Below are 11255 nucleotides of genomic sequence, written 5' to 3' on the forward strand. Positions count from 1 at the left end.
CAATCATTGGTGTCTCAATGTTGAAGGTCACCCATATCCGTGGCATCACACTGTAAAGACACCAAAAAATAGTAAGAGTGAGTGCTTTATATCTATGGCCAGCAATTGCAAATGGTGTGCAAAAAATGGTGTCCTATAAGCATTATTCTAGTAGTGCCCTATCATTCATCAATGCACTCACATTTGGAAAAATGATAAGGCACTACTCCTATTTATAGTGAAATAGAACGGCTCCAAGACTTGATCAATAAGTCAAATACTAGTAAAATATATTATAAGCAAGGATAGTGATGAGTCAATATTATATTATATATTTTATCCTATTCTTAGTATAATTTGGTAATTATTTTGGTAGAATTTTGATACTTTGCTTTATATTTTCAATATAGGATATTCGACGTTCTTTGGAGCAAAACATGACCAACGGATGAATTTTAGAGTGATTCAAATTGAAGGACATTCATATGTCTCTTGGCTTAGTCGTGTCAAAATTTGGGATTTGTCTACCAAGCGGTTATTTTCTGAAGATTAAATGAAGGAGAAGTGCACGTTGTTGGAAAATGACGTTTCTAGGCTTAAATTGCGTTTTTGGAGCCCAAGATGACCTCAGATGGGTTAGCGGCCTTTTGGAGAAGTGTTCAGAATAGTCCAAGCTTTAAATCTAGCTATTTTGGGCCAATTTTGGAGCTGATTTGGGTCCAAAACGTGGCTATGCAGATTTTTAGGCGAATTTACCAAGTCAATTTATGATTATGTTTTCTATTTTATTTCAATTTATTTGGTTTCCTAGTTTGATTCTAAGACCTTTTACTAGGAGGATTTTATTTAGAGTAGTATAAATAAGCCTTTTTGGCATACTTAGAATCTCTCTTCTACGTACGCAAGATTAAGAGAAGGATTTGGCAAAAGCTTAGAGATTTTCATAATTGATTCTACAAGGTGTTTTCATTCTTTTTCTAGTTTAATACAATTATGTTGAGTTTAATTATGAATATGCGTAACTAATCTTCTTTTGCTAGGGCGAAGCCTTGAGCCTTCGCGTGAGTATGTAGTTTTTATTTAATTGCTTATGATGTTATGCATGCATATTTTGAGTTATTAATCACTGTGCTTTAAACTATCTATTTGTCTTAGTAATTTGATGCAATTTGGGCGGAGGGCTGTCCCTAAAATTGACTAAGGCTTCTTGTGGTTAATATGTGTAGCTACTTAGGATGGACGTCACGTCTTTAGAGTTATATGGTTTTTCAAAAGGTTCTCACAAAACTTAATGAGTCTTGCATGTTTACATTCAATCTGGACGCCATGAATAGATTACATGGGAGATATACGTTCTATGTTGGAGGTTCCAAGTAGGATTTATTTTAGGAAAACCTAACCTTCAAAGTTGCATGGGTAATTCATAAGTAACTAGTAAATCTACATAGGATTGTTAAGCTATAGGCATTGAGGTGGGTGTCGTTAATTGGAGGTGGCAGATATAGTGAATGTAGGAGGTGACATTAAGTAATTAGTAAGTCTACATAGAATTGTTAAGCTATAGGCATTGTTAAGCTATAGGCATTGAGGCGGATATCCCCTTAACAATCTACATAAGTATTTAGTGAATGTAGCTTTACACCTCCACTTAACGACACCCACCTCAATGCCTATAGGTATCAGTACTCACCAACTTAAGTGCTTACAAGCTCCTAAACAAGATAGCTACAAACCATATTATGCCACCACACAAATCATAGCTACCAACACTCAGCAAATAGAGTATTCGAAAAGCAGCTTACTTCTTCCTCTAGTCCTAGTATTTGCCACGTCCAAACTAAATCCACCTCATGCCAACCTAACCTCTACAATATGTATATATACATATACATATGTATAAAACACACATATACGTAATGTACAAAAGGAAAATCCTTAAAAACTCTTTAAATATAATAAATATATATATCTAAAATACAGGATCTCACATCATTTTTCTCACCCACTTAACTCAAGGTGATCGTTACCCCTCTTTCACAATTGTGCCACGTGTCTCTCACTACCCCTGGTTTAGATATGTATTTAATGAATCCAGATCCTCTTTGTAAGGATCTCGGGGATCGATCCGTGAATTGTGTCTGTTTATCGTATATTGTGCAGTCAATTTTCTTCAGATACTGTTTGTGTTCAATTTTAAATAATAAAATTTAAAATGATTTCTAACCGCACGATGTACAATAAACATACAAGATACGCGGATCCCCAGGATGTTCACAAAGAGGATCCGGAGAGGATCCTTATTCGTATTTAATTATTTCTTATGAAAAATTGAATAATTAAATAAAGAGAATTGTTATTTGCACTCCAAAAATCTTATTATGCACTTCTTACAAGTGTATTGTTCTTTCTAAACATAGAAAATTTGGAGTGCAAAATGAGAATTTTGGAGTGCCAATAACAATTCTCTTCAATAAATTAGTAGTCATAAACTTACCATTCGCAAAGCATAGATTAATCGATTGAATGGCATGTAATTAATCCAATGAGAAATGTTAAGGAGACTCTTTCATAATGGGACTCTCTATGTACTCTCTACCACCTCATATTTTTGACACTATTTTATAATGTAGGCACACAAATTTACCTTAAACTGTGAGGTGGCAGAGAATGAGAGTCTCACTTTTAAGAGTCTTTTTAACATTTCTCTAATCCAATTATTACCAATGGCTAATACTCTGCTTATCCTTCTTAAATTCTCCAGCCAAAAGTTTTTTTCTTTTTCCAAAATCTTTTTGCCACAATGTGTCATCGAAAGCCTACAAATGTATAATCATCATAAGCAACAAGCCTTGTAGCATAAACATTTAGTGAAAGATTTTTTTTAATTTCAACTCCGTTACTTTCTCATGTAATATGAGTTCTTGATACTGATTAGCTAACACTTATTATTCAATGGCAAACTCTGTGAAGCCAAACCCTTGTAAAATGACTTAATAAAAAACAATTGTTGATCTTCGTTTTTCCTCTATGCTATTTTTTTCCCTTCCTTTATGTTGGTGTAGCAAGAGAAGGAAAGTTAACGGCCACGTTGAGTCAAGGGAGATTAAGCAAAAAGGGACTGCGTATTTATACCAAATTTAGAACCTAGTAAGATTTGACCTCCGTAAAAAATTGTGAGAAGGAATGGTTTTGATGATTAATGGAAAGCCAACTAGAATTGAGACGGATGGTAGTGGCCAATAGCTTAAATCATATGATCGTTGCGTTGTGGAATGTGGAATGTGGAATGTGTGGGTTTCTAGAGCTTTCAAAGTAGTTGAAACTTTTCCTTTCAAATACCTTTCTGAATGTACAAACAAGACATCCAAAGTGGGGTTCAATCTTATCTCCAATACCAAATTATAATTTGGTGTCCCTCATCATACACAAAACATAATATATATATAACGTAGTATCATATATGGTTCTAGAATATATGAGAGACTGCCACGTACCCCGACCTTCTCCTCCCCAAAGGGGCACTTGTCTTGTGAAAATGGCCCATATATATTGTGTACTTTCCTATTTATTATAGTTTGAGATTCTGTATAAATCTTTATGTTCAGAGTTTGCAAATTGAGAGATTCAAACTGTTCAAGAGAGAAAAAGAGAACCGGACCGTTCAAGTTTTTGAATTTTTATAAGCTATGCCAGTTGAATGGTTTAATAGGGATCGTAAGATTGAAATTAGTTAGGTCCGGATCTCTCGATCCACTTATTCCGACCACATATATCTGAAGTGGTTGTCAATCCATGTATTATGACCTTTTTGATGAGCAGTACAGGAATATTAATAGTTAACAATTTGACTTGGCTTGGTCATTTTTGGAATTTTAGTTAGTGCCAATGTGTACATTTGCTTGTGAATTATTGCAGGATGTCAATCCACTATCTTTTTTTTTCTTTTTTTTTTCTCTTTTTTTTTTTTTTTTTTTTTTGCTTTTTTTTTTTTACTATATGATTCCACATTCTCTTTTGAGAGAAATATAACTGAGGTTTAACCCCTAATGGAGACTAGCCGTTTTGGCTTTTGGAAAATGCCAACTTAAATTTGGTGCTTGAACCTCCTTCAAAAGTACATTAACTTATTGAGTATGAAAATCTACAAATGACTTATTAAATGTGTATTTAGACCAATCAAATGGTTTAATAGACTCTTAAAATAGTTATGAACCACTTATTGGGTTAAAAATGCACTTAATGGTCGACGACAATGATATTTTATATTAATGTAACACAAAAAGAACAATCTACATACCTTCAACTTGAGTCGCTTTTCATCAGTAACCCAAAAAAAATCCCTACAACCAACTTGATTGATCTGTGAGTACAAATTTACGACATAAATTTACTTGCATAGAATCCCACATAAGTTAAATTTATTACGTAAATCTACTTTCTTTTTTTTCTTTAAAAAAATTTAAACCTATAACGTTTGAACTTACAATTCGCTCTATGCTCATCTTTTATTTCAATATAAGTCATCCGCGCTGATTTTATTTTACGCAGTCTCTATCTAATTAGTAGTTAATTAGCTCCTTATTTGTATATTGAAGTTTTAGTATCAAAATGTGCATGCATGCATGGCTGCATGCAAATAATGCAACGTGTTCTAATTTGATAAAAAAAGGTTAAACATGATTAGGAAAATTGTTATTGGCAAACTAGCTAAAAATCTCAATTTGCACTTCAAACTTCTATAATTAGAGAGAAAAAAAAACACTTGTAAGGAGTGTAAAATGAGATTTGTAGAGTACTAATAACAGTTCTCATAATTAATTGCTTTCAAACCAAAAAAGTTACATTATATAATTAATCTATAAATCCAAGGAAGACTGAAGACCTCAGCCAAAAATTAGGTTTACATCAAAACAAAATTTGTTTGTATTTGATTGTTATGCCCACACAATTTTAAAGAAAATTGGTTAAACATCTATTCCTTCACTTGGAGTTCGGATTTGGCTTCCGCTTCTTACTATTTAGCAGCAGCATATGCTATGTTTAGTTCGGCCGCTGTCTGCGTCTTATTGTCTTTACTAATTTAGTTTTGTTATATACACGTAGCAGGTGAATAGGGATTTGCCAAACAAACCCTCACTGATCCACCCTAATTTGTTTATCACTTGATTTATACCAAACCCCAATTTTAATTTCTTATAATAATATAAATATTAGTTTAATTGTCACTCAAAATTAATAAATAACCGAATTTTTTGTTCTGTTAAGATGTCGGCAAACGCAACGTTAAATATCACAATTTAGAAAGACTATACCCTTTGTTAATATTATAAAAAATTATATAAAATTAAATTATCTACTCCACGATCGGATCCAGAATTCAAGTTTTATTATATTGAATACAATTTACAAATTGAAGTCTCTCGGAAAACTCATGGTTGAATAGCTTATGTTGTCTCACCGAAACCCTAGCTAGCAGCAGACTTGCCTGCTCAAAAATTATATTGACGTATACTTTCGATTTTTAATAACAACATAATGACTCGTTTAGAAATTAGAAGTGATTTTAAAATGATTGAAAACGTTTTTAATGAAAATATTTTTGAAACCTATCTTTGGTAAAAACACAAGATAATTTTGGAAAAGCACTTAAACTACTTCTTGAAATAAGCACATAATTGGTGCTTCTTCTAGGAAGCACTTCAAGTGCTTTTGGAGTCTAAAAATATTCTCTTTAAAAGCGCTTTCAGTTATTTTAAAATTAAGCACTAAATTAGTAAAAAAATTAGCTAATTCACATATGATTAAGTTGGTTAAGTAGCAACTCATTCAATTTATTGCAAAGTAGTAGTCGTATATTTGAGATAATACTCTGTTTGGTTTCATATTCTGTCCAATAATTTATATCAGCTAATGCACTGCATATTTATTAGCAGTGTTGAGATTGTGGATTTCACATTAGAGAATTTGAAGACCTTACATGCACTTAAAAAAGAGTTGGGCTGCTCTTCATGTGCTTATCAAACTAAGCGTTGATGGTGTGTAAATGTAACCTCCATTGCACATATCACATGGGACCATAGCTATTGATTATTCTTAAGAGATTCACTCGTTAGGGTATCCAAGAGGTTCAATCAAGAAAAGCATGGTGTGGGCAAACTACAAAAAGTAAAATAGGATCGGTTACAAAGTATAGGGCAAAACTCAATCAAGTGGTGCAAATGCAAACATGAAATGAAACTTTAGTGGTTCACCTCGTGCTTAGTTCAGCCATAAATGTGCTTAACACAAATAAAGTTAAAATTTTAAAATTATCATAAAATTATAAAAATTAAAAACTAAGAAGAACCCTAATTCCTTTGGCTTCACCGACTTTTATTTTATTTTTTAAAAGCAAAAGTATCTCATATCATCTCTTCTCATTTTTCTTGTCTTTATCCTTCATGCTGCCTGCAAGATAGGGAGAATGAGAACAATCAGCCGGAACTCGAAATCAAACTTCTGATCTGGGACTGATTGCTTGGAGCTCTGATTGCTTACCTTGTCTGTCACCTCTTTCAGCAGATCCCCTAGCTCGACGACTTGGGGGACTCCTACTACATGGTTTGTATCGCGCTTGACCAAGCCTGAAACTACAAGTAAGCTTCAAGTGAAATTGATACATTACCTTGTGCATCTCCACCAGTTAAAGATACCACCCCTGGATGGAGGAAGAGTACTTCCAGAAAAGATGCCACATCTACCTATGAGACAGATAAGGCAAGTGAAGATGATACCACACTTCGGTACTTAGAAGTTTCGTGATTACGAGATCATTCTCCCACAATATTTCCTAATGTCATTTGTACTAAATCATTCACTTGTACTCATTAAAGGAGAGCTTGAACCTATGTACTTGTGTGAACCCTTCACATTTAATGAGAACTCCTCTACTCCGTGGACGTAGCCAATCTGGGTGAACCACGTACATCTTGTGTTTGCTTCCCTGTCTCTATCCATTTACATACTTATCCACACTAATGACCGGAGCAATCTAGCGAAGATCACAAACTTAATTTTTTCTGTTGTACCAAAGTCCTCACTGATTTTGTGCATCAACAATCCTGAAGTCCTTACCTTTTTGCATTGGTAATGGATGAGTTAACAGGACATATTCAAGATGATATTCCTTGGTGTATGCTTTTCGCAAACGATATAGTGTTGATAGATGAAACTTCGGAAGGGGTAAATGCGAAGCTTAACCTCTGGAGAGAAGTGTTGGAATCTAAAGGTCTTCGCCTAAGCCGATCAAAGCTAGAATATATGGAGTGCAAGTTCAGTGCAAATGGAGGCCAAAATGAGTTAGGGGTGAGGATCGGAGATCAGGAAATACCAAAAAGCGACCGTTTTCGCTACCTAGGATCTATCTTGCAAAAGAACGGAGAATTAGATGGAGATCTCAACCATAGAATACAAGCTGGATGGATGAAGTGGAAAAGTGCATCCGGTGTGTTGTGTGACCGTCGTAGGCCACTGAAGCTCAAGGGAAAATTTTATAGGACGGCAATAAGGCCGACGATGCTGTATGACACAAAATGTTGGGCGGTGAAGCATCAACATGTACACAAAATGGGCGTAGCGGAGATGAGGATGCTTCGTTAAATGTGTGGGCACACGAGAAAAGATAAGATTAGGAATGAGGATATCCAAGGTAAAGTAGGAGTAGCCGAAATTGAAGGAAAGATGAGAGAAAATCGATTACGGTGGTTTGGACATGTGCAAAGAAGGCCTACTGACGTTCCGGTTCGAAGATGTGACTACGAGACAGAGGTTCAAGGCCGAAGGGGTAGAGGAAAACCTAGGAAAACTTTGGAAGAGACCCTAAGAAAAGACTTAGAGTACTTGGATCTAACGGAGGATATGACACAAAACCAAGCGCCATGGCGTTCTAGGATTCATATAGCCGACCCCACTTAATGGGAAAATGCTTTATTGTTGTTGTTGTTGTTTTAATTTTTCCATTACAAGAGAACAAGAGCACACTCACTACCACTTGACACACAGGATTCAAACACCGGCCAATTACAGTTAGTTATCTTGTCCGTTAGCTTATCTCTGCTTCTCTGCCTTCCGACCACTCCTTTAACATCAACAATTAAATTATTGTTAGTAAATGCATGATTATATTAATAAGTTGTAACTTTCATTATTTATGGTTTAATTAAGAGTAATGGTAGGGAAACCAAATTCCTAAACCAAAATTTGTAAACCGAATGATATAGACCTTGATAATTAGATTATTACTTAAATATTGATTAACTTGCCACTTAGTACTACGGTCTAGTGATGTTCTTCTTTATTTATAAGTGAGAGGTCTTAGGTTTGATTCTCGCCAAAGGCGAATTTGAATCACATTATTGCTAGCCTATTGTGGGGCTAAACTCACCCCCTTTCCCCTTAGTGTAGATAATATCGTTTGTTCAAAAAAAAAAAACTTGATTTCCCTAGTATTACCCTTTAATTAATTGATTAGATAATAATAAATGGTATCCCAGCAAGCTCTCATGCCGTACACGTGACCCATATACTTATCATCAGCTTTGTGGGCCACCTATCCCTCCACCAATCGGTTCCGAAGAAGCGAGAACAACTTACTTGTTACCGTCATTGTGTTATTTGTGGTGTTCGAGGACGTATACATAACAATGTATTATTAATTCAAAAGGATACATAACAATAAATCAGTTTAATGTATGTCAAATCAGCTCCATGGGTGTCATTCTCTGAATTAATAATGTGTGGGTGTGTCAAGTAAACAGTATAATGCATGTGCTAAGCAAATGGGGTTGTGTGCTTACTTGATCCGTGGCCATTTAATTTGGTGTAGTTTTGTATCTAGGAAAAAATGATGCGGTTTGATTTGTGCAAGTAGGTGAGTTGGCTCAGTCACAAAGGGTCATTTTATGTAATGGACGGCTGAGATTGATTGATGTGTCGTTCCTAGTCTTTGTATAAAATCCCTATCAGTTTTTTCTTTTCTTTTTTCTTTTAGGTCTTCATTTTTTCTCTGGGAACAAGGATGGCTGATGGAAAAAGGAAAAATAAAAGCAAACTTAGAATGAATGATACAATAAAAAAGAAAAGATTATCATTCATTCTTTGCCAGTGAGTATTCCCACCAAAAGCATTGTGGATAAGCGCCCATATGTGACACCCGCTTATCCGAAGCAATTAGACCCCAATTGACCCTCATTGATCGTCGCGATCGATAAGAATGACGACCCATGAGACCGGGGTAAAAAGCAGAGAGAGAGAAACCAATTGCCTTTTGTATGAACCCTAAAATAGGTGAGAGTTCAGCTTCAAATGCCAACAAGCTTTACTTGGCATCACTTGTGATTTTAATTTTTATTATAAGTTTGTCTTTGGTAGTCTGAACTACTCACCAATCTACTTTTTAAACAATCTTTAACTTTTTAAACAATCTTCATTATTCCATGTTGTTAAATGGAATAACAACAAAGAAGGCAGATAGAAGTTTTTTCTTTTTCTTTTTGTTTTTTTTCTTTTAATTATGAGAAGGAGATAGAGAGGAGAGTTTGTGAAGTCATTAGAGTTGACCCCACTCTTAACTATTTACAGGTCAGAGAAGAACCTAATAATGCGAATTATGGATTCCACAGGCAATAGAAGCAAGTAAAAGCCAGTTTTACTCATACCGAACAATGGACCAGAAATTTTGTGTAAGCATGGTAATTTTTATTGGTTAGGGTTTTTAGTTTGCACCTCAGATATCAGGAGCAGGTTACTCATTTTCCTGCATCGACCGACCGGCTGTAGCTCATATCAACTCTATCTGGAGAAGGGTAGCGTTTTAGCCGGAAATTCCTGACACCACTGCAGCGAGTTTCATCAATCCACAGTCATTAAGGATTAATTTCACTGTCAATTGATCATTCCACATTCAAGGAAAAAAGAATAGACAAGGATATGGTCCCATGCATATTTATGCATTAATTAACCAGATGATCAACGTTTGCCAACAATAACAATAATATATTCAACAGTCAGGTGCTACAACAACACTCCTGAAAGAAACACACACTTTGAATCTTAAGAGAGAGAGAGAGAGAGAGAGAGAGAGAGAGAGAATGAGATAAGATTGTATCAGTCTACAGCTTAAAAACTAAACTAACATTTGAATCGAAATAAGCAGACTAAGCTCTCTCTTCCTTTACTTCTCTACCGGCGGTGCGTGGGAGGAGCGTGTAAATTTAATCTTTCTGATCGTCCGCTTCAAGACCTATCTCCATTTCCTCAACAAAAGATAAACAATATGGTCCATCTCAAGATGGATAGCTTGTCAGTCTCTAATCAGCTTGGGAACCCTCCCTCTGCCCCTCCTGCGGCCTTGGTTTATGATCAAATGAATATGGAAGCAAAAACAAAATGAAATTTAGAAGCGTACCAATACAACATTTGGGTAATCCAATACCTGATCGTCATCGAAACAGCCCCAGCACAAGACCGTAAGTCTGGCGGAGCTACACCCACGGCTACAGTGGGCTGTAGCCTAGGGAGGATTTTAACAAACTGCATTTATAATAGTTTAAATATGAGCTTGTTGTTGCTTGTTGTAGGTATAATATCCGGAGGTGAATTGTCTGCCCTCCCATTTCCATACTCTTCCAATCCTCTCCTATTTGTGTGGTCACGGTTAAGCTACGTCAACATTTTATATTGATTTTTTTATAAAACTAATAAAACAAAAAGTAATAGGAATATAAAATATTGACGTAATTTAATTGTGATTACAGAAAACAGGAAAAGATGGAAAGAGTATGAAAATGGAAAGGCAGACAATCCACCTCCATAATACCCCACCCCAATCCTGCCAAAACTATAGTTAATGTGTTTCTTAATTTATAAATAATACTTTTATTACTTTATATGTTATTTTATTATTTTTAGGCTAAAAGTAAAAATGAATTAATATATAATTAAGTTTCTCTTACTCCCCATACTTTTTTATCAAAACAAAAAAAACCCTCTACCCTATTCCACAAAGCTGTGTTGCTTTCTGAAGGAAAAAAAGAAGAACTTTAACGAAAAGCACCTGGTACTGTTCACTTTAACGAAAAACCACATTTTTACACTAAAAATTCAATCCTGATGCTATTCACTTTACCCTTTATTTTGTCCTTATCAGTAAAACTCAAAGTTTTCAAGCCTTTTTCATTAGTTTTCCTAAAAAAAAACTATGAATCACCATTAAATTATTTTCTAATGAAATTCAACAC

At 34.9% G+C, this 11255-nt stretch overlaps 1 long non-coding RNA gene across 2 annotated transcripts; it reads right to left on the reverse strand.

Moving 5' to 3' along the window:
* Nucleotides 1-9990: 9990 nt before the first annotated feature.
* On the reverse strand, nt 9991-10590 carry LOC114826372 (uncharacterized). 2 transcript variants are annotated; one of them, XR_003775188.2, is made up of 2 exons: nt 10451-10590; nt 9991-10358 (listed from the first exon to the last, which is right to left on the reverse strand). It is a non-coding gene; the product is annotated as an uncharacterized lncRNA (long non-coding RNA). The 2 variants fall into 2 exon arrangements; XR_003775189.2 differs by having other exon boundaries at nt 9991-10365.
* Between the last annotated feature and the right edge of the window lie 665 nt (nt 10591-11255).

The sequence above is a fragment of the Malus domestica genome, chromosome 08 (genome assembly GCF_042453785.1).
Source record: "Malus domestica chromosome 08, GDT2T_hap1".
Classification (NCBI taxonomy): Eukaryota; Viridiplantae; Streptophyta; class Magnoliopsida; order Rosales; family Rosaceae; genus Malus; species Malus domestica.